A 27,395-nucleotide genomic window follows, 5' to 3' on the forward strand; every position below is an offset into this window, starting at 1 on the left:
TCACTGCAAGCCGGCTGCCCGATCTGCAGCCGGTTTTGTTCCAGACCGCGCCAAAAAAACATCTGTACACGCTCGTGCTCCACACGCTTCACTACCTCACCCTCGCGTCCCGCCCCGATACAAAATGGCGGGACCTCCTGCCACCTCTCGAGGGTGAGGAGCCCCGGTGGGCCAGCCTGTATTCTGCCCTAGTCTCGAGGCCCGCCGGGGATGTCAGTTGGCGGCTCCTTCACGGGGCCGTGAGCACGGGCGTGTACTTGGCGCGGTTTACCCCTGTCCCCAACACCTGCCCCTTTTGCGGCGTGAAGGAGACCCTGGCGCATGTTTATTTAGAGTGCGCCAGGTTGCAGCCCCTGTTCCGGCTCCTCTTGGATCTCCTATTGCGTTTTTGGTTGCACTTTTCCCCTCACCTGTTTGTCTATGCACTCCCTATCCGTGGCCCCACGAAGTCGCGGGATCTCCTTGTCAACCTCCTCTTAGTCCTGGCCAAACTGGCCATCTATAAAACCAGGGAGAGGAGGTTGGCCGATGGGATTTCCTGCGACTGTGGGGCCTATTTCCGCTCCTCCGTCCGTTCACGCATCCGGGCGGAGTTCCTCTGGGCGGCGTCCACTGGCTCCCTTGACGCCTTCGAGGAGCAGTGGGCGTTGTCCGGGGTTCTCTGCTCGGTGTCCCCATCTGGTTCCCTTCGTTTAGCCCTATGACCTCACTCCCGCTCCTGTTTTTTTCATTAGTTGTCCCACGTACTTAGTTAGTGTCCCGGCCCTGTGGATCCTCCCCTTAGGCTGGGGGGAGGTCCTTTAGCAGTGGGCGGGCTTCGCCCGCCCACTTCCTGGATACTAATAGGACCACCTCAGTTGCTGCTGTTTCTCCACCTACAGCCCCTTTGGGGGGGGGGGCTGCTGGCCCGCTCCCCGGAGGAGGGGAGTGAGGGACCCCAGCTCCAGGCCTTGTTGCTGAGGAAGCCACCACCACCATCTTCTGAGCGGGGTCCCTCCTGCCTGGCCACCAGACCACCACCTGGAGCTGCTGTGTTAGCTGCTGGGGAGCTGCTGGAGCCCCGAGGAGAAGGAGAGTGCTGCCTGCTGCTGCTGGCGGACCTCGTAGAGACTCTGAAGGCCACTGTGGAGGGGGCACCTAAGGACTGAGTATTTTTCGGACTGTGCTCTTGTGGTGGGGGCTTGGACTGTGTCTGTTGGGACACTGGGGGTGTGGCGTGGAGCCTGCCCCCGGTCCATCTGTGTCCCCCTTCGCCCCCACCACCGTCGTTGCCCCCTCCACCACCCCCGCTGGTGTTTTTCCATCTGCCTCATTCTCATGCCTCTGGGACTGAGCTGCTCACCTGGCTTGCCACGCCCACCTCCACCATTTGGGCCTGCAGCAGCAGCCAGCTGCATTGACTTTTTGCACAAGTGCCCGTGGGCGCACCCCCCACCCCCACCCCCTTGGCCTGGCCCCCTCTCCTTTGCCACATTTGTCTGCCCCACCCATTTCCCTCTGTGGCCCTGATTGTCCTGCCCCAGCCCTGCAGCTAGCCCCATGGTCCCTCTGCCCCGCTCCTAGCTCAACTTTCCCCCCCCACGTGATCCCCCAGCCCTGATTGGCCCCTCCCCTCGTGCGCCCATGCCCCCTCCCATGCGCTTGTGCCCTTCCCCCTTTTGAGTTTGCCCTTGTTCACTGCACCCCCCCCCATGCTGTTAGCCCCCCCTGATCCCCTAGTGCAACTAGAGGAGCCGGAATTCCCCTCTGGGTCGGTGGCCTGCCACCCTCCCGTCCCTGGGTCCTTGCTTGCTCCCCACGCCCCTTTAGCCTTCCCTTTCTGGCACCCTCCTCCCCTGCCTGCAGCCTAGCGGGGAGGGGTGGTCGCCTCCTTTCCCTCCCCTCCCCTCGCTGTTTGTCCCCCTTCCCGCTCTCGTTATGGCGGGGGACGCGGCGGGGGAGACCCCTCGCGATGCTCCCACCGCCCCTCCTCCCAAAACCTCCGTGTCCGATCCCCAAGCCTCTACCTCGACCGCCGCTGCCGGTTTACCTGCCACTGCCCCCGCTGGGGCACCGGCAACGGCGAGTATCGGGGAGACGTCCGCTGCTGCCACGTCCTTCGCCCCTTCCGATTCGGAGGGAGCCCCCCCAGCCGGTCGGAAAGGTCGGGGTGGGAAGAAGGGTAAGGGCCCAGCTATAAAGACCAGGCCCTCCATGGCGGGGACTACCCCCGCTGCCGTGGTCCCGCTACCGGCCGCGGCATCCCTCCCCGCTGTTCCCTCTACCAGCTCCGCAGGTGTCCCTCCCCCGGCCCCCAGGGCATATGCCCAGGTGGCGGCGGCCCCCCCGCCTGCCGCTACTCCTCCGCCTGCCGCTTCCACTACCATCTTTAGTGGCCGGGGCCCCTTCCCCACCTTGACTAGGAAGCACGGCGTCCGTTGCCTCCTGGTGCCCGCCTCGCCCCACGTCGAAACCTATGTGAGGGCGTTGGCGAGGGTAGTGGGGCCCACGGCCATTGTGGCGGCCTCCAAAATGTACGGGAAGGTGGTCTTCTTCCTGGCGTCGGAGGCCGCCGCCCAGGAAGCGGTAGAGACGGGTCTGGCGGTGGGGGGCCTGTTTGTGCCCCTGGAGCCCTTGGAAGACCTGGGGGTCCGCTTGGTCCTGACCTCCGTCCCTCCCTTCCTGCCCAATGCCGCCCTGCTACCCGCCCTTTCTGCCCTGGGGCGCCCTATTTCTGTCATCAGCCCTCTCCCGTTGGGCTGCAAGGACCCCGCCCTCCGTCACGTCCTCTCGTTCCGCCGGCAGGTGCAGCTTCAACTGCCGCCGGCGGCACGTGACGGAGAGGCGCTCGAGGGGTCCTTTGTGGTCCCCTACCAGGGAGCCCGCTACCGGGTGCATTATTCAACGGGGGAGGCCCGGTGCTACCTCTGCCGGGCGATGGGGCACGTCCGGAGGGACTGCCCCTTGGCCCGGCACAGAGGAGCGTCCGGGACCCCCGAGCCCCGGTATGGCGCCGGCCCCGTCACCGCCAGTGCCCCTAGCTGCCCAGCACCTGACGCTGCCCCTCCTCCTTCTCAGTCCACCGCTGTGGAAGAGGGTGCGGCGGAGATAACGCCGGGTGTGGGAGAGGGCCCGCCCCAGGGAGACTTCTCCCTCGTTCCTGTTGCCCCTCCGTTGCCTCCCCGAGTCCCTAAGCCGCTGCCCTTGCCCCCAGACCTGACCCCTGTTAGCCAGCCCCCGGATGATGCCATGGAGGGCTGGTCCTTAGTGCAGGGGAAGCGGGGCAAGCGGAAGGCTCCGGTCCCATTACATCTTTCGGATTCGGAGGCCCCCCGGAAGAGCAGGAAGGGGGTCTCTGATGACGAGCCTTCCGCCTTGCCCCCCGACGACGCCCGTTTTGTGGTGCCGGCTGGGCGTGACGTGGCAGCACCGGACGGTGACGCTGCCCCTCCTCCAGGGTCCCTTCCTGAGGAAGCCCCCGAGGGAGCCCCCCTTGCCCGCTTGCCATCCGCAGCCTCCGCGAGGACTGAGGTGGGCGTCGCTTCGGGTGTTGGCGGGGAGGGCCCCGGGGTGGCGGACGGCGATCTCCCCTCCATCTACGAGGAGATCGAGGCCCTGGGTCTGACCCCGGTTACGCAGGGGGAGGACGACCCTTTACTAGCGGGCCTCGATCTGAGTGACCTCACCTCGGTCCCCCTGTCCCCGGTTTCCCCTCCCCTGACTGCCGCTTCTGCTCCTGCCTCTGAGGGTCCCCTGGGATCCTCCATCATCCCGGCTGCGGGTGGCACCCCGCTGACGGCCGCCGAGCCCATCGAGGCGACGGCCGATGCCCCGCTGCCCGGACCCGATTCCCAGGGGGTGTCCCTCTTGGGTGTGGGCCAACCGACCCCTTGCCCTACTCTTGTCCCCTCCACCTCCCGTGATGCCATTGCCGCCCCTCGGGATACTCCCCAGGGTGCGGCCTTAGTTGTTTTTCCCTGCTCTCACCCATCAGGGGCTGCTGCTCTCCTTCCGCCGCCCCCTGTTGAACTGGGGAGCGGGGCGGGCCGCGTGGCGTCGGCCCATCGGACGCCACGTCGAGGGTCTGCCCCCTGCCTGCCCGCCTTGGTGGGCCACGGGGCTGTGATGGGGGCCCCGCTGGGGGACGGTTCTCGATCCGTTACCCCGCCCCCCCATGCGCTGAGGGAGGAGCTGCGGGCGTTCCTTGAGGACGTCCGTGGCTCCCGTAACAAAGTCCATCTTGCGCTCCAGCGGTGGGGGGATTTCCATCTAATCCTCCGGGCCGCAAAGGCCCTCATAGGGGAGGGTAAGGGGACCGGGAAGCAGGCCGCCGCGACCTACCGGCGGGTCTGCTTCTTCCGTGACTCTCTCCTCACCCACGGGTTTGGTCACGGATTGCTGCGCGGCTCGACGGAGGCCGTGGGCGTGTCTGCCGGCGAGGATCCCCCCCAACACTCCTCATGGCGACGATCATCTTTGCCACTTTGAACGCCCGGGGCTGTAAGATGGGTCTCCGCAGGAGCCAGGTGCTCTCCTTCCTTCGGGACGGAGGGTACTCTGTGGTTTTCCTGCAGGAGACCCATACGGATCCGGCCGCTGAAGCTAGCTGGCGGCTGGAGTGGGGGGACAGGGTCTACTTTAGCCACCTCTCGGTTCGCTCGGCGGGAGTGGCGACCCTGTTCTCCCCCGACCTACGGCCCGAGGTGCTGGGGGTCGCCGAGGCTGTGCCGGGCCGCCTGCTGCACCTCCGGGTCCGCATGGAGGGGCTTGTGGTTAATCTCGTCAACGTCTATGCCCCGACATCGGGCCCGGAGAGGTTGCGTTTTTATCGGCTGGCGTCCGCCTTCCTCGGCTCCCTGGATCCTCGTGAGTGCCTGGTCCTGGGCGGGGACTTTAACACCACCCTCGAGGAACGGGACCGCTCGGGGACCGAGCAGTGCCCGGCCGCAGCGGACGTCCTCCGGGAGATCGTCGAACGCCACTCCCTGGTGGACGTCTGGCGCGACCACCACCCGGACGACGTCTCGACTTTCACCTTCGTCCGGGTGGAGGCCCATCGGTCGCGCCACTCCCGGCTGGACCGCATTTATCTGTCACGTTTCCACCTTTCACGAGCCCACTCCTCCAGCGTTCGGCCGGCCCCCTTTTCTGATCACCACCTTGCCACCGTAACGGCCTCTCTCTGCGCGGAGAGGCCGGGGCCGGCCTACTGGCATTTTAATAATAGTTTGCTGGAGGACGTGGGCTTCGTGGCGTCCTTCCGGGAGTTCTGGCTGGCCTGGCGAGGGCAGAGACGCGCCTTTCCCTCGGCGCGGCGATGGTGGGACCTGGGGAAGGTGCGCGCCCGGCTCTTCTGCCGCGACTACACCCGGGGCGCCAGCCGACGGAGGGATGCGGCGATAGAGCAGTTGGAACGGGAGGTTTTGAAGCTGGAGAGGCGTCTGGCCGCCAGCCCCAAGGATCCATCCCTCTGCGGAGCGTGCCGGGAGAAGCGGGAGGAGCTCCGGGCCCTCGAGGATCATCGAGCCCGGGGTGCCTTTGTTCGATCCCGCATCCGCCTCCTTCGGGAGATGGATCGCGGCTCCCGCTTCTTCTACGCCCTGGAGAAAAGGAGGGGGGCCAAAAAGCACGTCACCTGCCTCTTGGCGGAGGACGGCACCCCCCTCACGGATCCGGCGGAGATCTGCGGGAGGGCCAGGGCCTTCTACGCGGCTCTTTTCTCCCCGGATCCGACCGATCCTAACGCTTGCAAAGTGCTCTGGGACGGACTCCCGACGGTCAGCGCGGGCGACCGGGACCGGCTAGAGCTGCCTCTCACTCTGGCCGAGTTCTCGGAAGCCCTCCGTCGCATGCCCACCAATAAATCTCCGGGCATGGACGGGCTGACCGTGGAGTTCTACCGCGTGTTCTGGGACGTCCTCGGCCCAGACCTAGTCACCGTCTGGGCCGAGTCTTTGCGGAGCGGGGTCCTCCCTCTTTCGTGCAGGCGAGCCGTGCTCGCCTTATTGCCGAAGAGGGGGGACCTCCACGATTTACGGAATTGGCGTCCCATCTCGCTCCTCAGCACGGACTATAAAATCGTTGCGAAGGCCATTTCGATTCGGCTAGGGTCCGTGCTGGCGGACGTGGTCCACCCGGACCAGACCTACACCGTCCCGGGCCGCACGATCTTTGATAACTTGTATCTGGTCCGGGACCTTCTGGAATTAGGGTGTAGGGATGGTCTGTCGTTCGCCCTCCTGTCCCTGGATCAGGAGAAGGCGTTCGACAGGGTGGATCACGGGTATCTCCTGGGCACTCTGCAAGCGTTAGGCTTCGGACCCCAGTTTGTGGGTTTTCTCCAGGTGCTGTACACTTCCGCGGAGTGTCTGGTCAGGCTCAACTGGACCCTGACCGAGCCGGTCAGCTTCAGGCGAGGAGTACGGCAGGGGTGTCCCCTCTCGGGTCAGCTGTACGCTCTGGCGATCGAGCCCTTCCTCTGTCTCCTCCGTCGGAGGTTGACGGGGTTGGTGCTCCGGGAGCCGGAGCTGCGGCTGGTCCTGTCGGCGTACGCCGACGATGTGCTCCTCGTGGTCCAGGACCCGGGCGACTTGGCGCGGGTGGAGGCTTGCCAGGCCATTTATTCGGCGGCCTCCTCCGCCCGGGTCAACTGGGTCAAGAGCTCTGGCCTGGTGGTAGGGGACGGGTGGCAGGCGAGCTCCCTCCCACCCGCGCTTCAGGCCATCCGGTGGAGCGCGGGTCCGCTGCTCTATCTCGGCGTTTACCTTTCTGCCACGCATCCGTCTCCGCCGGAGAACTGGCATGGTTTAGAGGGCGGGGTGAGGGCGCGGCTCCGGAAATGGACAGGACTACTCCGGTGCCTCTCTCTCCGGGGGAGGGCGCTGGTGCTGAATCAATTAGTCCTGTCCATGCTCTGGTACCGGCTCAACACCCTGGTCCCGGCCCCGGATTTCCTGGCCAACCTCCGGACGGCGGTTCTGGAGTTCTTCTGGCCAGGAACGCACTGGGTCTCTGCAGGGGTCCTCCACCTGCCCCTGGAGGAGGGGGGGCAGGGCCTGAAGTGCCTGCGCACTCAGGTCCACGTCTTCCGCCTCCAGGCCCTGCAGAGGCTCCTGTACGGTGTGGGTAGTCCGGCGTGGAGCGTATTGGCACACACCTTCCTCCGCCGCTTCCGAGGGCTCCGATACGACCGGCAGCTCTTTTCTCTCCATCCGAGAGGTCTTCCGCGAGACCTCTCTGGGCTGCCGGTCTTCTACCAAGACCTCCTCCGGACCTGGAAGCTCTTTTCAACGACCAGGTCCGTGGCGGCCACCGTGGGGGTCGATCTCCTCGCGGAGCCCCTGCTACACAACCCCCAGCTCCGTGTGCAGGTGGCGGAGTCCCCCGCGGTGCGCCAGAGGCTGGTCTTGGCGGGAGTCACCAGGGTCGGAGACCTCCTGGACTACGACCGGGGAGACTGGCTGGATCCCCTGACGCTCGCTCAGCGCATGGGGCTCTCCAGCCCTCGTACCCCCCGGCGCGTACTTCAGGAGGTGAAGGCCGCTTTACTGCCCGCTGCTCGGGTTTACCTCGACCGGGTCCTGCGAGAGGGCACGCCCCGCCCACCTTCCACCCCGGGCCCTGTGGATCTTTTTATCGGGCCCCTGCCCCGTGGCCCCAATCACCCCCCTCGCCCTTTCACTGCAAGCCGGCTGCCCGATCTGCAGCCGGTTTTGTTCCAGACCGCGCCAAGAAAACATCTGTACACGCTCGTGCTCCACACGCTTCACTACCTCACCCTCGCGTCCCGCCCCGATACAAAATGGCGGGACCTCCTGCCACCTCTCGAGGGTGAGGAGCCCCGGTGGGCCAGCCTGTATTCTGCCCTAGTCCCGAGGCCCGCCGGGGATGTCAGTTGGCGGCTCCTTCACGGGGCCGTGAGCACGGGCGTGTACTTGGCGCGGTTTACCCCTGTCCCCAACACCTGCCCCTTTTGCGGCGTGAAGGAGACCCTGGCGCATGTTTATTTAGAGTGCGCCAGGTTGCAGCCCCTGTTCCGGCTCCTCTTGGATCTCCTATTGCGTTTTTGGTTGCACTTTTCCCCTCACCTGTTTGTCTATGCACTCCCTATCCGTGGCCCCACGGAGTCGCGGGATCTCCTTGTCAACCTCCTCTTAGTCCTGGCCAAACTGGCCATCTATAAAACCAGGGAGAGGAGGTTGGCCGATGGGATTTCCTGCGACTGTGGGGCCTATTTCCGCTCCTCCGTCCGTTCACGCATCCGGGCGGAGTTCCTCTGGGCGGCGTCCACTGGCTCCCTTGACGCCTTCGAGGAGCAGTGGGCGTTGTCCGGGGTTCTCTGCTCGGTGTCCCCATCTGGTTCCCTTCGTTTAGCCCTATGACCTCACTCCCGCTCCTGTTTTTTTTCATTAGTTGTCCCACGTACTTAGTTAGTGTCCCGGACCTGTGGATCCTCTCCTTAGGCTGGGGGGAGGTCCTTTAGCAGTGGGCGGGCTTCGCCCGCCCACTTCCTGGATACTAATAGGACCAGACTCCTGTACACCACTGGCCTGGGTCTCTCACACTACCAAGGGACATGGTGGACTCTCCACCTCTTGAAGTCTTCAGATCAAGACTGGATGCCTTTCTGGATTATATGCTTTTGTCAAACACAGGTTATGACTTATGAGGAGCGGCTGAGGGAAATGGGCTTATTTAGTCTGCAGAAGAAAAGAGTGATGGAGGATTTGATAGCTACCTTCAACTATCTAAAGGGGGGTTCCAAAGAGGATTGAGCTAGGCTGTTCTCAGTGGTGGCAGATGACAGAACAAGGAGCACTGGTCTCAAGTTGCAGTGGGAGAGGTCTAGGTTGGATATTAGGAAAAACTATTTCACTAGGAGGGTGGTGAAGCACTGGAATGGGTTACCTAGGGAGGTGGTGGAATCTCCATCCTTAGAGGTTTTTAAGGCCGGCTTAACAAAGCCCTGGCTGGAATGAGTTAGTTGGGGTTGGTCCTGCTTTGAGCAGGGGGTTGGACTAGATGGCCTCCTGAGGTCTCTTCCCACCCTAATCTTCTATGATTACCATGTTCATTACAGGGGTATCTGGATGAAATGTAATGGCCTGTGATATACAGGAGTTCAGACTGGATGATCCCTTCTGGCCTTAAATTCTGTGAATTTATGATAGTGTAAGCTGCAAGGGTATGGGCAGCCTACCTAGCGATTGGAGCTGAACCTTGTTTAGCGGCTGTGGTGGCAGTTTGGAGTAGTGGTGGGCAGGACCAGATTTACACTTTACGCACTCCTAGGAGCAGCATCTTCGGTGCCTGCCCCCTCCCCCGCCTATAGCTGACATTCGTGTTTTCTGTAAAAAAATTAAACAAAAAGAAATATACATTATAATTTAAATATTTATTTAATAATAAAAAATACATGTAATTAAAACAATCACATAGGCCCACTCCTGGTTTCAGCCCTGTGCGGGGGGTGCTGGCACTCAAGGATTCAGCCCCACAGCCCTGTTCCCACCTTCAGCCTGTGCGGGGCGCCAGAGCTCAGGGCTTTAGCTTCAAGAGGAATGCTGGTTTCAGCCCCAGCGTTCCCCCTATAGCTAGAGCCCCAAGGCCTGGCACCCCACTCCCCAAGCAGGGAGCACAGCTGTGGGGAGCCCCAAGCTCCAGCGACCCACACAGGGCTCAAACTGGGAACGAAGCTGCACTTCCCCCCAGGTCTAAAACGCTGAACCCTGGTGCTCCCACGGGGCAGAAGCCCTGAGCCCCCTGCCTGGAGCCCCGGCACCCTGAGAGTCAGAAGCTCCAACTCTCACACACATACACACACCTAGAGCCCTGACCCTCCCCTGCAGCCCCAACCCCCCATGTGGATGAAGTCTGTAATCTTTCCTTCAGAGTTACGAAACATTTCAGAGTTATGGACAACCTCCACTCCCAAGGTGTCTGTAACTCTGAGGTTCTATTGTATTAACTTTTTAACTTTTAACCCACTTTTAACTTTTAGGCACCCCTAGAATGCTGGCACCCCTAGGAACGTGCCTATTGTGCCTAATTGGAAATCCAGCCCTGGTGGTGAGCATATATCCAGGACTCAGGTACTAGACTGAGGGTAAAGCCAGAATGGGGGTCAATGAGCCAAGCCCAGGGTCAGAACTGGAGTCAGGATCAGAACACCAAACCAAAGATAAGCCAAAGTCAGTGCTGAGAGAGCCAAGACAAAGGTCAGAACCAGAGGTAGGAGCAGGACAGAGAGGCAGACAAGACAGGAGCGGAAAGGGGTTAAGACTGGAACAAGGCCTTGAAGCAGGCGGGAACAAGGGCTGGAGGCGGGACCGGGGCAAGTGTAACTGCGGGTGTGGTACACATTGAGCAGCACCTGTATTGCTACCACTGCAAGGGCTCAAGTAGAAGGCCGCAGGATCTCTTGCCCAATCAGGAAGTACAGCCATTTGGAGAAGGCTCATTGAGCCCAGCTGAGCTTGTGGGGTTGTCTAGTGACCAGGCTAGGAGCTGTGCTCCTAACAGATAGTTTGGACAGCCACATCAAAACTGGAACTCTTCAAGGAATATTGGAAGAGGTAGCAAGTGGCAGTCTTATTTCCCTTCCGTTAGCTCTGTTATTAGTACATTTAAGTGGCCACAAAAGGCGGATACATCTAGGATCTCTTCTGAACAGACAATGGTTGAGATTTTCAAAGCTGAGTGAGGGATATAGCCACACAATTCCCATTAGTTTCAATGGGAATTGTGTGTCTAAATCTCCTAGTCATTTTTGAAAATCTCAATCTTCTAAACTGGATATGTGCTGGAGAAATTTCCTAAAAGTTCCTACCAGAGTTAGGTGAGAACCACAGTGTGACAGGGATCTAGAAGCCTTCGTCATTTAAATATCTTTTGTTTGTTTGTTTGTTTGTTTACTGGATCTATCTAACTTTTCCCAAAATTCAGATGCATGCAGATCTGAGGCTTGAGGTCACAGAGATGGACCAGAGAATGTAAACAAGTGACATAAGGGCACAGACCTTAACTAGGAATGTTCTAAAATTTAGTAGAAATTAGAAAAGATTCTAAATGCTTTCTCATTTCCAGACAGATTCATGATGCTAGGAAAATTTGAAAAGGCAACATACTAGGAAATTAGTTTAAATCATAGGACAAGGTTAGAAGCTATTTTAGGGAATCATGTAAGTGTAATAATAAATTATCACTTTCATCTTCAAAGTACTCTTTACACATTAACTGGTTATTCCTCAAAACACTCCTGTGAGCAAAGTAAATACACTCCAATGCAGACAAATAAACCGAAGCCAGGTCTATGCCAGAAAATTAGACTGACCTAGGTACATCACTCAGTGCTATGAAATATTTTGCACCCTGTACTGTATAGTTAGACCCCACTGTAGACGCAGCTACATGTAGACTAGAATTCTTCTGTTGATCTAGCTACCACCTCGTGAAGAGGTGTATTACCTACATCAGCAGAAGAACACCTTTCATCGATGTAGGAAGCATCTACATTACAATGCTACTGTAGCACAGCTGCAGTGCTGTAGCTGTGCTGCTGGAGCTGCTGTAGTGTAGACAAACCCTGAGACAGAGATTGTCCTGCTGGCCAAAGGTTCTTCTCTGCTGTCTCCAGCCATGCACCCACCCTGAAATTCCACAAACCCCTATACATATGCTGTTCATCCAGTGAGGTTGTTGGCAATTTAGAGTGGGATGGTTTTTCCTCCTGTTGGTCTGTGCTCACTCACACAAATCCATTAGCATGCACACCATAAGAAGCAGCAAATCATTTGTCTTAAAGTTGTGTAAAACAGCTGTGGACCCAATGAATAGGTAATAGCACTGGTTGAAAATTTTCTCTCAAAATGTTTTTTTTCAGTGGAAAATTACTGTTCCACAAAATACAATGTTCAAGGAAATTTTTTCTTCAAGGTTTGTTTCTTATCCTTATGAAAACTGAAAAAGTTTGATGAAAATGAATAACTATTTGTTTTTGTCAAAAAAATTGTCAGAGGGAAAAGAATAATTTCCCAGCTAGATCTAATGGATATTCCTTGCTGTGAATATATTTCTTGGAGAGTGGAACCATATATGTTATTATGCCCATACTGCATTTTTACTTAGAGACTTGTCATCCTCTATTATTGTATCAAGGGTGAAAAAGACTACTCTGAGGGGAAGGGGGAAGGGATCTGAATACCGTGTATATTGTTTAATCATAAAAAATGATGAAAGTACATGCCTGCTGTAATAGCATCACCTTTTTGGCTTGTTGATTAGAACCTTGTATTTAGAGTTTGCTTGCAGGGAACAGGATAATGTTTAAAAAGGAACCTTTTGTTTTTTCTGAAAAAGATAAAAGTCCTGTTGCTTAGATTTCACATATTTATCCTGGCTTGCAAACCAAAAATCCTGTGACATTGGTGCCAACTGGCAGAGAGCATAAGAGGTGCTTTGGAGTTTACATGGAACCCTAGGTCTGATGACTCCATAATAGTGTGCCTCAGGCCTTGTCTACACTACAAGACTATTTCGAATCTACTTAAGTCGAATTTGTGGATTCGACCTTATGAAGTCGAATTTGTGTATCCACAGTAAATACACTAATTTGAATTTCTGAGTCCACAGTAACGGGGCTGGCGTCAACTTTGGAAGCGGTGCACTGTGGGAAGCTATCCCACAGTTCCCGCAGTCCCCGCTGCCCATTGGAATGCTGGGTAGAGCTCCCAATGCCTCCTGGGGGAAAAATGTGTCGAGGGTGCTTTTGGGTAACTGTTGTCATTGAACCGTCAATCACGCCCTCCCTCCCTGAAAGCTCCGGCGGGAAATCTGTTCGCGCCCTTCTCTGGTCGGTTACAGCTCGGACGCCATAGCACTGCGAGCATGGAGCCCGCTGCGATCATCGCTGCACTTATGGCCGTTGTCAACTCCTCGCACCTTATCGTCCACCTCTTCCACAGTCAGCTGCTGAGAAATCGGGCAAGGAGGCTCCGGCAGCGCGGTGAGGACAGGAATTCACAGAGTGGCGCAGACCTCTCACAAAGCAGGGTACGCCGCGCCGTGGAGATCATGGTGGCAATGGGTCAAGTTCATGGTGTGGAACGGCGATTCTGGGCCCGGGAAACAAGCACAGACTGGTGGGACCGCATAGTGCTGCAGGTCTGGGATGAATCACAGTGGCTGCGAAACTTCAGGATGCGTAAGGGCACTTTCCTTGAACTCTGTGACTTGCTGTCCCCTGCCATGAAGCGCCAGGACACCCGGATGCGAGCAGCCCTGAGTGTGCAGAAGCGAGTGGCCATAGCCCTCTGGAAACTTGCAACGCCAGACAGCTACCGGTCAGTAGCGAACCACTTTGGCGTGGGCAAATCTACCGTGGGGGTTGCTGTGATTGAAGTAGCCCATGCAATCGTTGAGCAACTTCTCTCAAAGGTAGTGACTCTCGGAAACGTCCAGGACATCATAGATGGCTTCGCCGCGATGGGATTCCCAAACTGCGGTGGGGCTATAGATGGGACTCACATCCCTATCCTGGCACCAGCCCACCAGGCCAGCGAGTACATTAACCGAAAGGGCTACTTTTCAATGGTGCTGCAAGCACTGGTAGACCATAGGGGACGTTTTACCAACATCTTCGTTGGGTGGGCGGGCAAGGTTCATGACGCGCGTGTGTTCAGGAACTCTGGTCTGTTTAAACGCCTCCAGGCAGGTACTTTCTTCCCGGACCACAAAATAACGGTTGGGGATGTGCAGATGCCTACAGTGATCCTCGGGGACCCAGCCTACCCGCTAATGCCCTGGCTCATGAAGCCCTATACAGGCGCCTTGGACAGAGAGAAGGAACTCCTCAACTACCGGCTGAGCAAGTGCAGAATGGTGGTGGAGTGTGCTTTCGGACGTCTCAAGGGGAGATGGCGGAGCTTACTGACTCGCTCGGACATCAGCGAAAAGAATATCCCCGTAGTTATTGCTGCTTGCTGTGTGCTACACAATCTCTGTGAGAGCAAGGGCGAGACCTTTTTGTCCGGATGGGAGGTTGAGGCAAATCGCCTGGCTGCAGTTTACGCTCAGCCAGACACCCGTGCCGAGAGAATATCCCAGCGGGAAGCGCTGTGTATCCGGGAGGCTTTGAAAGCAAGTTTCCTCGGAGAGCAGGGTAACCTATGACTCTCCACTTGCTTTCAAGAGAAACTGACCCTGGGCCTGTGTCTGTATGTGTCGATTTCGATCTGCGGTTACATACCCCGTTCTCCAAGTTTCCCCCACTTCCAAACCATGTTTTAAAGCAAATTAATTGTTACACTCATTATTAATAAATCTTTGTTTTACTTTGCATTTCTGTTCAGGTGTTGAAACATGGACGCATACTGTGCTGGGCACGGTGTGCACTGATGTACAGACCGCTTGTTCCATAGAGGAATGACATCCTCCTGCTCCTACATAGGTCTCTGGGGTGGGGGACGGTTGCAAGTGGTTGTGCATGAAGGGGAGGGATTGCAGGAAGGGGTGGGTTTGCAGGAAGGGGCGAGTGGTGCCTTCTTTGGATAGGGGTTTGGATGACGGCAGTGGGCTGCGGGTTTGGGCGTAGGAAGGGGTGAGGGGTGTGGGGGAAGGGTGAGTATCTGTCCGTGGATGAGGGCTCTTGTTGGGGCTCAGGGCAGCGGAGAGGCTCGTTGCTACGGTGGAAGTGCATGGTAAGGGCAGCGTGCCTTAACATTAAGGGGGTGGCAGGCGCTAGGACCCTGGACAAGCATACACATCACAGAATGACCCGGGGGCAGCATACACCACACAGAGTGACCCTGGTGCCTACTGACTGCAGTGTGTGCCCTGCAGTTGATCATGCCCCCAAGTCTGTACCCTGGTAATGTAGGCTATACCGTGCAATTATAAATCCCCTCCCCCCCCCATACACAAAAAAATCCTCTGACACGAAAGACATGACCAAAACAGTGAATAACAGCAAACAGCTTTTAATAATCTAATACACAGTGGGGGGATGAAACTTGGATTTGGGACTGAGTGAGCCTGTAAGGGAAGCACTTCTACAAATTTATAGCGTGAGAGGTGTGTGGTACATTAGCGCTATGCAGTGGTGCAGTGACAGTTCTCACGGCCCCTACCGCCCCTCCGTCTTGTACTTTTGGGTGAGGGGGGGGCAGGACTTCTTGGCGGGGGCGGGCGGTTGCAGATACACTGCACGGGGGCTCTGTCCTCCTGCCTGCGGTCCTGCAGAACATCAACAAGGCGCCGGAGCGTGTCCGTTTGCTCCCTCATTAGCCCAAGCAGCGTTTGAGTCGCCTGCTGGTCTTCCTGCCGCCACCTATCCTCCCGTTCGATGTGTGTGCGATGCTGTTGACATAGGGTCTCCCTCCATTGTCTCTGCTCTGCCGCCTCGGCTCTGGAGCAGGCCATCAGTTCCGCGAACATCTCGTCCCTAGTCTTTTTCTTTCGCCGCCTAATCTGCGCCAGCCTCTGCGAGGGGGATGCCGGGGCAGTCCGGGAAAGAGCCGCAGCTGTGTGATGGGAAAAGTAACTGATTTCCTTGAACAGATACATGTTTGCGAACAGTGAACACAGTCTAGTCAGTTTCTCTGAACAAGACCATACAGGGCAACAAGTCTCACGAGATCTCAGGACAAGTTCGAGATTTCGGAATACGCTCTCATTGGCTGCGGCATTGCACAGGAGAGCGGACAAGTGGGGAGAGACAGCTGAATCCGTCTAGCAGACAGTCCTGGTAAGCCTTACAGTACATTCTGCTTATCAGTTAATGGATAGCTGTGCCCTCCCGCTAAAGGCAATGTGGAAATCATATACTCTGACCCTTTTCCAGCCACTCCCGCCAGTGCACGGGAAAGATCAATGTATGCTTTTCCTATGTGGCCTACAACACATGGCTGTTAAGCGAGGGTCATTGTTATGCAAAGTAAAAGTCAACCATTCACAACAGTAACAATACACTAATTGCCCTAATTAGATGCAGCATTTCATGAATGAGATCACCCTGATGCAGGTCCCTCGGAGTCACAAAGAGCGGATGCTAAGGGAAGCCCTGCAGAGACCAGGACCATATGCGGCCATGCTTGTGGAGGCGATGATTCCCATCTACATAAGGATGTCCTGGCGCGGAAGAGTGTGCTTCCACGGAGCACCCAACAAGGCACCTCTCCCCAGGAACCTCCTGCGGAGGCTTTTCGAGGACCTAAATGAGACCTTTCTTGAATTGTCCCTGGAGGATTATTGTTCAATCCCTATATGTGTGGACCTACTTTTCATATAGTTTTTCATTGAAAATTTTATATATAGTATTTCTATTTTTTTATACCTGTTTTATAAAAAATAAATGTTTACATGTTTATAGCACTTACTGCCTGATCCTTCCCCTGATTCAGAGTCCGGGTTAACGGCCGGGGAGGGTTGGTAGGGGATCTCTGTGAGGGTGATGAAGAGATCCTGGCTGTCAGGGAAAGCGGTATTGTGTTCGCTGTCGCCTGCGCCGTCCTCCACAGACCCTTCCTCATCTTCCACATCGGCGAACATCGAGGAGGAACTGTCCAGGTTCACTATGCCATCCACTGAGTCCACGGTCACTGGTGGGGCAGTGGTGGCAGACCCACCTAGAATGGCATGCAGTGCCTCGTAGAAGCGGCATGTCTGGGGCTGGGCTCCGGAGCGTCCGTTTGCCGCTCTGACTTTTTGGTAGCCTTGTCTCAGGTCCTTGATTTTCACGCGGCACTGCATTGCATCCCGGCTGTATCCTTTCTCTATCATTGCTTTGGAGACCTTCTCGAAGGTCTTTGCATTCCGCTTGTTGGAGCGCAGCTCCGACAGCACAGACTCCTCGCCCCACACACCGATCAGATCCAGGACTTCCCGGTCTGTCCATGCTGGGGACCTCTTTCTATTCTTGGATTGGCCGGACTCCTCTGCTGGAGAGCTCTGCATCATTGCAGGTGCTGCGGAGCTCGCCCCGATGTCCAGCCAGGACGTCAGATTCAAAGTGCCCAGACAGGAAAAGGAATTCAAATTTTCCCGGGTCATTTCCTGTGTGGCTGGTCAGAGAATCCAAGCTCCGACTGCTGTCCAGAGCGTCAACAGAGTGGTGCACTGTGGGATAGCTCCCGGAGCTACTAAGTTCGATTTTCATCCACACCTAGCCTAATTCGAGCTAGCCATGTCGAATTTAGCGTTACTCCACCTGTCGGGGTGGAGTACCGAATTCGAACTAAAGAGCCCTCTAGTTCGAATTAAATGGCTTCCTGGTGTGGACGATTGAGCGGTTAGTTCGAATTAACGCTGCTAAATTCGATTTAAAGTCCTAGTGTAGACCAGGCCAAAGGGTGGCACGGGAGATCTCTGTCAACAGCCAGTAACGCACTGTTTGGTCTAATCACTGCGAGATGTATGTACAGATGATATTGAAGGAGGTAAGTATCTATACTGGAAATTATGTTCGTAAAGCCTTGAAGTTAAAAGCAGGTCACCAGGAGGTGACAGGCCTTGGACAGTTTATGTTCAGGCAGGCAATAGGAGATGCTTTTGTCTCTGTGTCTAGTCAGGTGTATATTGTGCATTGTGTGTCTCAGACTGGAAATCTGTTTGCATACGGAGACACCAACTAATCAAGATTGCAACATTGACAAAAGATTGCAAAATCTGCAAAAAGGAACATGCTGCGGAGGGGAGGGGGATTAAAAAAATCAAAGTACTATTTTGAAATTTCTGAGGTTCCAAGGAGCGAGCCAGTAAACTTCACCAAGGAGATGAACTGCCAGAGGGTTGTGTCGTATGAAAGGAGAGTCACAGCCTACCTGGCTGGAAGATGCTACAAAGACTTTGGACGAGCTAAATTTCATTAGACAAGACAGAAAATCACAGGAACAACACTATGATCCACCAAGCTGAGTTAGGTGCCTAAATTCCCTATACAATGAATGGGGGGAGATAGCCATGTAAGAATATGACCTACAAAAGCCAGCATGCTAAGTGGCTCCCTGCCTAAGTTAGCCAATGGGAGATGCCAACCACAAAGGTGTGTGCTAAACCCTGCTCCTCTCTCAGAGATAGGTGCCTCAGGCTGCAGGGGGGTGCCTATCTCAGCTAGCAATCCATGAACAGGAACCAGCCACCTCGAGTTAGACACCTTATGCACTTCTTGTGAGAATGAGTTACATGTCTGCCTCACTTCACACATATAGTCTGGAGGAGGAGGCAGTGCTCACTTTATAACTTTTACCCTAGTGGTTAGAGCACTCACCTGGGATGTGGGAGACCCAGGTTCAATTCCTCTCTTTGCCTGAGCGGGGGAAAAGGATGTACACAAGGATCTCCCACCACTCAGGAAGATGCTATCAGGATTGAGCTATGGGCTATTCTGATTCAGGGCTCTCTGAGTCTCTCCTTTTGAAGCTGTTCCACTGTGGCTGAAGAATGAAAAAGACACTGGAGCAGGGGGAACGGACCTTGGGTCTCCCACTTCATAGGAGAGTGCCCTAATCACTGGATATAGAGTCATTCCCATTCCCTCTCTCGCTCGCTGGCCCAATGATTGTTTTAGTATTTATCCTCAGTGGATTAGTCATTGGGCCAGAGAAAGAGATAGCGTAAGACTCTGTAGTCCAGTAATTACGGCACCCACCTTGGAGATGGGAGAGCCTGGGTCCGGTCCCTCTGCTCCAATCACTCTTTCATTATTTATCCAGAATGCAACCGGGGTGGCTTCAGGCACCAGCGCAGCAAGCGCGTGCCTGGGGTGGCAAGCCGTGGGGGGCGGCATGAGGGCAGTAATTCGGTGGTGGGTACGCCGAAGGCGCAGGACCGGCAGATCACCCGCAGAAACGCCGCCGAAGCCGCCTGACTGCCGTGCGTGGGGTGGCAGAAAACATAAAGCCTCCCCTGTTGGTGTGGAACCCTTGGATTACCTGAGAGCAGAAACTGAGGGCACTCCCAGTCAGGGTCACCCTATTAAACTTATTTTTCCTCTATGTGGCTTGGTTTTGTTTGTTTGTTTTTAGCTATTTATTTAGGAAATTTGAACAGGTTTACAAATCCTTGCAAAATAAACATCAGAGTCAGAACTGAATCTAGCAATAAGCCAACGGAGAGGTCTCAAAATATAATTGCAAATAGGGAATCACCCTCCAGTGGGGTCTTACAGGGATCAGTTCTTGGCCCTACACTATGTAACATTTCTATTAAGGACTTGGGAAAAAAGCATAAAATCATTGCTGATAAAGTTTGTGGATGCCACAAAAATCTGGGGAGTGGTAAATAAGGAAGAGGACAGGTCACTGACACAGCTAGGCATGAGCATGGGTGGTGGGTGAGCCCCGCCTTCGGGAAGGCTAGCCCCCCAGCCCCACCCCTTCCACCTGAGGCCCCAGCCCGGCCCACCAGAACCTCAAGACACCCCTTCACCCCTCGGAGCCCCAAGCTCCTCCCCCCCGCCACCCCCCTACATGGCCGGAGGAGCCCTGGCTCGGCCAGCCACAGCGCTGCCCCAGGCTGCTGGCCCAACCCACCCCCAGGCCGGACCCAGCACCACCCCGGGCCATCCCAGCCCTTAGTCACTGGCCAGAGCTGAGCCCCCACCAGCTTAAGGGGAGAGAAAGAGGGAGAGTGGGGCCTCAGAGCACAACATGGGTGGGTCCACAGCTTGGGTTAGGGTTGGCTTAGCCTGCCCTGACCTTTGATACCCGCCGCCCATGGGCACAAGCGAACAATATGCATTTTAATATAGCTTAACATAAATATATACATCTAGGATCAAGGAAGGTCACACTTACAAGATGGGAGACTCTATCCTGGGAAGCAAAGCCTCTGAAAAAGGTTTGGGGGTCACAGTGAAGGATCTGCTGAACATGAGCTACCAGTACTATACTGTAGCCAGAAGAACTAATGGAATCCTTGGAGTAGAAAGGTTATTTTACCTCTGTATTTGGCTCTGGTTCAACCGCTGCTGGAGTACCGTCTCCAGTTCCAGTGTCCACAATTCAAGAAAGATAGTGATAAAATTGGAAAGGATTCAGAAAAGAGACCCAAGAATGATTGAATTATAAGATAACATGCCTTATAGTGATAGATTTAAGGAGCAGTCTATTTAGCTTAACAAAAAGAAGAACACAGTCTCTAAGTACCTACATGGGGAACAAATATTTAATAATGGGCTAGCAGGGAAAGATATAACATGATTTAATGGCTTGAAGCTGAACCTAGACAAATCCAGACTGGAACTACAGCATACATTTTTAACAGTGAGAGTAATTAACCATTGGAACAACTTATCAAGGTTTGCAGTGGATTCTCCACCACTTCCAATTTTTAAATGGAGATTGAAAATTTTTCTAAAAGATACTCTAGCAATTATTTAGGGAAATTTCTCTGGCCTATGTTACACAGGAGGTCAGAGTAGATGATCACAATGGTCCTTTCTGCCCCTGGAATCTATGACTTATTACAACAGTGAGGTTTTCTTTAGAGGAACATTATACACATAATTATCAGATCTCTTTATTTAACAGGGTGTTACCAGTTTACATAGTGAACATCTTTACACTGCCCATGACAGAACATTTCTAGTTATTTTATTAAATAGGGTGTAATCTCTGCTTATACATATTTAACAAGACAGGCATCTCTATCAAATGTTAATATTAAAAAAAATTGGACGAGTGTGCTGACTTTCTTGCAGGTGAATGTACTTTTTGTGAGAATTAGATACTTAGTTACAATTTATTCAAGTATCTATCTGTCCCCTGACTATTTTGCTGGGTACATAATTAATGTTTTAACCTTTCCATAAGAAAAAATCTCCATTTTTTTTAGACATTTCATGTAGTTGGACTATTTTTCTATTTCCAATGAGAGGCTAGCAGCTACTAGCAGATAAGAGATTAATTCTTCACTTTTGTGTGAGCATTTCCACTAAGAAGCCCCAGGAGGATTACCAAAGGATCATTTGGTAATAAATATCCAACAATTTGTGACACTTGGTTCCAAATTGCATCCCAGTACTCTCTAATGTCTGGACACATCCACCATATATGCACAAAATCTCCTCTTTCATCACAACTTTTCTAGCATTTATCCCCATTCAATCTATTTGTTTTTTAACCTGACTGGTGTGAAGTACCGCTCAAATAGTATTTTAATGAAATTTTCTGTTCATGTGCTACAGACTTAGGTTGCTGGACCTCTTTTCCAGACCAAACCCCAATCCTCTGAAGTAATTTATCTATCCAGATCCTTTTTTCCAATGTCATATATGGACATTTTTGGTTGGGAAAGTTGCCTGCAAAGATTTATATAACTAAGTTTTGTTTGTTTGTTCCCTAATTGACCAGATGTCATTGCTTCTATTAAAGTTAACTTTCTGTATAAAACAGCTTCTCTAGAAAGTTGAAAAACATAATGCGTAACTTGAAAGGACTGGTACTAAGGGAGAGTGGGCCAGATACAGGAGCGGCTCCAGGCACCAGCATGTCAAGCGCGTGACTTGGGCGGTAAGCCACGGGGGGAGCTCTGCTGGTCCCTGCGAGGGCGGCAAGCAGGCTGCCTTCGGCGGCATGCCTGCGGAGGGTCCCCTGGTCCCCCGGCTTCGGCGGACCTCCTGCAGGCTGCCACCGAATCCGCGGGACCGGGGACCTCCCGCAGGCAAGCCGCCGAAGGCAGCCTGCCTGCCGTGCTTGGGGTGGCAAAATACCTAGAGCTGCCCCGGCCAGATAAAATTAGTTTTGATCTCCAAATAAGTTGGAAAAGTTTCTTTACTAATGTTGGCCGACCATTAGTATTCCATGGCCCTCTTAGTCTTTAAAATTCTCTGGTTAGTGATAGGGGCTAAAATCTTGATAATTTGCAATGGCAAGGGAAAAGGGCTTATCTCTAATTCTGTCCCAAACCCACAGGGTAGCCTTTGCTAAAGGATGTGTATAAATTTTTGGAGGCTGTGATTTCTTTCTTTCTTTCTTAATAATCCAGGGTAGCTAGCAATATTTACACTCCTGGGTTTTCTTAATTCCAGAATGTGAGGCTGCTAATGTGTTGTTATGCATTCTTTCCTGTGATAACAATATTGATTACACTTGATTGTACTACACTGGCTGCACTGGCAATGCAGAAATGTTTGCGAATGGAGGCTGTTCTCAGGTAGTTATTGTACTCCCAGAGGAGAGTGTGTTGTGATTAGATGGTGTTATGCTCTCATTTCTATGTATGACTCTCTTTGTGACTGCAAAGAAATAGAAACATCACCTAATTCCAATCCCATTCTTATCTGCCAGTAGGACCAACTACCTGAGTATAATTTATATTCAAAACCATTTCTCCACTGCAGTGAAAGGAATAACATAGAACAACATCTTGCACTCCATGGAAAGAACCACAGAATGACACATTTTCAGTCTGTCGCCCACTGCAATTAAAACACATGGGGCCCACAGTGGATTATAGTTCATAAAACAGAGGATCCTTATAGAATAGAGCAGGAATCAGCAACCTTTGGCACACAGCCCATCAGGGAAATCTGCTGGCGGGCCGGGACAGTTTGTTTACCTGCAGCTCCCACGGGCCGCGGTTCGCCATTCCAGGCCAATAGGGGCTGTGGGAAGCGGCATGAGCCAAGGGATGTGCTGGAGGAAAGCGCCCCTCCCAACAAAAAACCAATGAAAGTGGCTGATATGTTCCCCAAAATTGACTGGGAGTGGCCAGGAAAAACAAGAGGTTCCCCCCTCACATCCTGCAGATCATTGGGGTTCCACAGAATGCCAAGGCCAATAACACATAAGCTCTATGCCTCATCATTGACTTCTATACATCATGAATGCATAGGACCCACATTCCCCAGGCTACCTGCACTACCAGCTTTCCTAGAACAATCAATGAAGAAGAGGAGTGGTTCCATAATATGGAGGGAACCCACGGAAAAATTAATGCACCTCAGGCTGTATTATTTTTTGTGGATTGTCTGAACGGCTTGAGGCTGGGAGTGGGGAAAGATGCATATTCCTTCCAATTTCATCCTTGGTCTTCCTGCTGCTGCAACTGGCCTTCCTCACCCCAGTACTACTATAATATTTCCCTGACCCCAAAAAAGGACTCTTTGAAGGATCTCAGGAGAGGAGATGGTGCCAAAGTGGTAGCTGAATGCCCACAAGTAAATGGTGATCTGCATGCAGAGGACTCCATCCATTTCTACTCCATCCTTTTCCAAATAAAACTTCCATTGAGGATGGATGGTTTAGTAGCTGATAGGGCACTGAACTTTATCTCAGGAGAAAAGGGGTCAATTCCAGTATGATCTTAGGCAAATCATTTATTCCAGCCTGGGCCTCTCCTCCTCTGTAAAATGGGGATAATACTTCCTACTTCACAGGGGATTTATGAGGCTAAATACATTAGTGATATAGAGATAGTATGGTGGCGAAGGCCATAAAACTACCTAGACAGAGTAAAAACAGACTCAGGACTTTTTCCATCCATTTTTTTTCAATCAGATATAACATCTATGCTTAAGCTGTTCATATCACCACAGTCTGTCATGTTGCAGAATTGCTATGTAGAAGTTGAGCTCTGATTAAAGAGCTTTTTATGAACTGTTCTGAGTGGTGTGTCCTGGCTACATTAACCTCCCCCTCGTGAATTTTCCCAGTATTGGTACCACTGCTGCAGAGAGAAAGGATGCTTCTAAGCTTCAGCCGCTTGACTGGGAGGACTCAGGAGAGCTAGGTTCAGTTCCTATCTCTCCCAGAGAGATCTTGGGTAAGTTACTTTGTCTCTTTGTGCCTCCACTCCCCATTTTTAAAGTGAGAGTAACAATGCTTCCTTTGTCCATCTCACCTATTTACACTGTAAGCTCTTCACGATGGGACTGTCTCTCACTATATGTTGGCTGGGGACCATGTCACCATAATGCTACTAATAAATACAAATAGTAATATTTGTAACCCAGTAAGAAGACAAGCAGCATTTAACTGGCTCACCAACATAATGAGAGTGGAAGTTTAGATGGGACCTTAGGTTCTCTATCAAGGTTTTATGGCATAGTTACAACACAGTTCTCAGAAAAGCACCTCCCTGACTACATAGGCCAGGTGTACTTTGCTAACTAACTACTCTCACAATTAATCAGAACTCAAAGCATTCCATCACTTGAGATACTAGCACTGTGAAGGACATTTGAAAAAGATAACAATACAAACCTACCTAACAACACTAATAGACCTGATAAAAGCACAGGGCTGTGGTCCAGCCCTCATTGATGAGTTTTGCCATTGGCTTCATTGTCAGCCGGGGCAGAACCTAGATCTATTAGGGGTTGATTTTCCATTTCTAATGCACCCACATACCAGTGGCAGCTTTGTAATGCAAGGAATGCAAGTTTTGGCTTTAATCTTACACATGTGCTGTTTCAATTGTTTATGATCTAGTAAATACCAAACTGTTTCTTCATGTATGTAAATGAAAGGAATAATCTAACAAATATTTAGTGATTGTTACCAAGAATGTATTTAAGAAACCTCATTTGCAGTAAAGATATGTAAATACACATGTTGAGTCATACAGATTTAGAGGCAGACCATGTTTATTTGCCCTTATCACTTTTAGCTGCAGAAAGTTTGTATTACTTGGAAAATTATTTGTGTAAGATAAATGGGTTAGTGGGTCAGCGCATAACAGATATACATGGGGATAGACATAGCCATACAAAATCCCTACTTTTGGATGTGCAAAGAAAATTCTTTTAAGGGAAAAGCTGGAAGTGCTTGAATGGTGTTCTGTATCTCCAAATTAACCTATAACCCATTAATTAAAAATTACATTAATTAAGAAATACAGCCTCAGGCAATGCTTCTAAATGATATATTGCTGTTAGCTTGATTGAAGAACACAGTAACTGTTCAAATGGAATTGTCACCGTATGACAAGTATATAGCACTTTTATAGCTCTCCTAAAGGTGAATGTTATGTAATAAATAAAATTAAAGGGAGAAATGTTTATATGGAGAGATTTCTAAACTAAGAAAATTATAATAAAACCAAAGAAGTTCCTCTCACTGGTATGTGATATTATCAAACATGAGTGGTCTATCTGTTGCCTCCCCTACTCTCTGCACCCACTCGTGCTGCTTTGGATTATCCACCACCAGGGCACCAGCATACTGCATCTGGTGAACAGAAATTAATGTCAATCAGCACCATATCTAGAGTACATCTTCCCTATGTCATGAGCTGAAGACAGTTTCATTAGTCTCAGCGTGAATTTTGGGATACATAGAGTTGCAGGAATCACAGATCTTCACCCAACATTGTCTAGGCAAACTTTGAAAATTAGTTTTATAGGGTGGACTCTGGCAGGCATCATTCTATAGGGAACCCTCCCAATGAGATCAGTTCACTGTGTATTATGCACTTGTGCAAATGACCAGAGAATCCATCTCCTACTTCAAATTGTGCTCCAGAATGTGAGGGTGTCTTTTTGTTTTGTGTGCCTTGCCCTTGTGTTTGTGAAGACATCCTTCCAACTTAGGCTATGTCTACACTACAGCCTACGTCAGCATAACTTATGTCGCTCAGGGGAGTGAATAAACCACCCCCTTTAGCAACATAAGTTACACAGACATGAGTGCTTCTGCAGTTCATGGAGGTGGTTTTATTATGCCGACGGGAGAGCTCTTCATCAGACACGCTGCAGCAGTGCAGCTGCATTGGTACAGCTGCGCCACAGCAGCACTGTACATGTAGACATGGCCTAAACCAAGAATAACTAATGCAGTGTTGTCTTCCTGAGTCTGGAGACAACCTGAAACAATAGCTCAAAAAGAAGTGCAAACATTCCTCTTCTTTTCACTCATTTGTAGATTCTGAAGACTAATGAAGGCAATTTACATCTCTTAAAAGAAACATGATTATCCCACAGTCCCAAAAGAACTCTAATGCTGGTTTCCAAATCCCTCAGGCTCCCAGCCAATTCCGATAATTAAATTGTGTATTTACAATACAAAACAATACAATACAAAAATCTGCATCCCTTGGAAAAGTGAAAATTTAGAGCAGAGTAAAATAAACTGTGTTTACTATCAGCATAAACAATGCAAGGAGAACTTTTCTTACTGAATTCTTCATTTTCATATTTAATTCCATACAAATGTGCATTTTTTAATTGCCCTGAGGCTGAATTTCCAGCCGACTGTGCATCAGAGTATCACAGAAACTGTGGGGTTTGCAGCAGAATTTAGTTCCAGCATGTTGCCATATGTGTAGTGCCCTGGGAGGGATCTTAAAAACCATGGCTCTACCTGCTCTGTCTGGACATTGAAAATTCTACAGCACCTTTGGCAAGACTTGTGATTTTCCTCAATGGCTTTGGCCAAAATTTCTCTTGCCATAATTAGAGTGCATATGCTGTAGGCTGGATGGTTGCAGCTTTCCATGCTACAGGCAGCTGCATCTCAATGCTTTTGCATATACAAGATGCACAGTGCTTGAGAATGCCAGGAACTGGAGTATATAAATGTAAGGAATTATTTATATGTTACTTGAAATTCATTTAAAAAAATTTTTTTGTTTAAATGTTGTTGTGTTTTTTCAACGTGTTTGTAATTTTAGATTTCAAAATATTTAAATGAGTCCGATCAAATGTTGGTCTGTTTCTGGGAATTTGTCATGGTAAGTACATTAAAGCTTTAAATGGAAATGTTTCTGAAACCAAAAAAATGTTACTGTAGGAGTGTAGCCATCTGCAAAGTAATCTAAAAATCATGAAAAAGAAGAAAATGTACATGAAGTATATAGGACTAAGAAAAAAATAGGGATTTTTGCCTGTGTCATGACAACCAACTGTTTCAAGTTTCTCTCAAGGTTTTATGCATGCCAGCCAAATGATTTGGATACACTCCAAGCAAAGGCAATGAAGATTCAAAAAGAGGAGTACTGTCAAAGGAGCAAAAAGCAGACACATTGCCATTGCCTTCAATAGTATTACTATTACCATAGTGTTTTGCAGCCCTTGTTATGGGTCAGGACCCCATTGTGCTAGGTGCTGTACAAACGGAACAAAAATACAGTCTCTGCCCCGAAGAGCTTATAAGAGATGACTGTGGTATCAAAGCACCAATAAACTAACTGTTGTTAATGTTTCATGGCATCGCAGCAAAGGAGAGTTTGAAGGTGGATAAGGAGGTGGCTTTGCGGGTGCTTAGTGGAAGTTCCTCCTAAGTGTAAGAAGCAGCATGGGAGAAAGCACAAAGATGCTTGTTTGAAATCTTAAAAAGTGGGCAATGGAGCCTGCACATTATTGGCTGACTGAAAGAGGGACCAGGATTTCACCATTTGTTTAACCTCAGCCTATTGCTGAATGCCCAAAAGATGGAAAGAGACTGGCTTAAACAAGCATGTGAATGTGGAAATAAGCAGCT

General features: G+C 51.9%; 1 long non-coding RNA gene across 1 annotated transcript in view; it reads left to right on the forward strand.

Moving 5' to 3' along the window:
* Positions 1-27,085, forward strand: part of LOC123366491 — a 36,967-nt gene extending 9,882 nt beyond the window's left edge. The window contains exons 2-3 of the long non-coding RNA XR_006578107.1: positions 23,630-23,739; positions 26,839-27,085. This is a non-coding gene — a long non-coding RNA (uncharacterized LOC123366491). The remainder of the gene's footprint in view (positions 1-23,629; positions 23,740-26,838) is intronic.
* Positions 27,086-27,395: the final 310 nt, after the last annotated feature.

The sequence above is a fragment of the Mauremys mutica genome, chromosome 3, assembly GCF_020497125.1.
Source record: "Mauremys mutica isolate MM-2020 ecotype Southern chromosome 3, ASM2049712v1, whole genome shotgun sequence".
Taxonomy (NCBI): Eukaryota; Metazoa; Chordata; order Testudines; family Geoemydidae; genus Mauremys; species Mauremys mutica.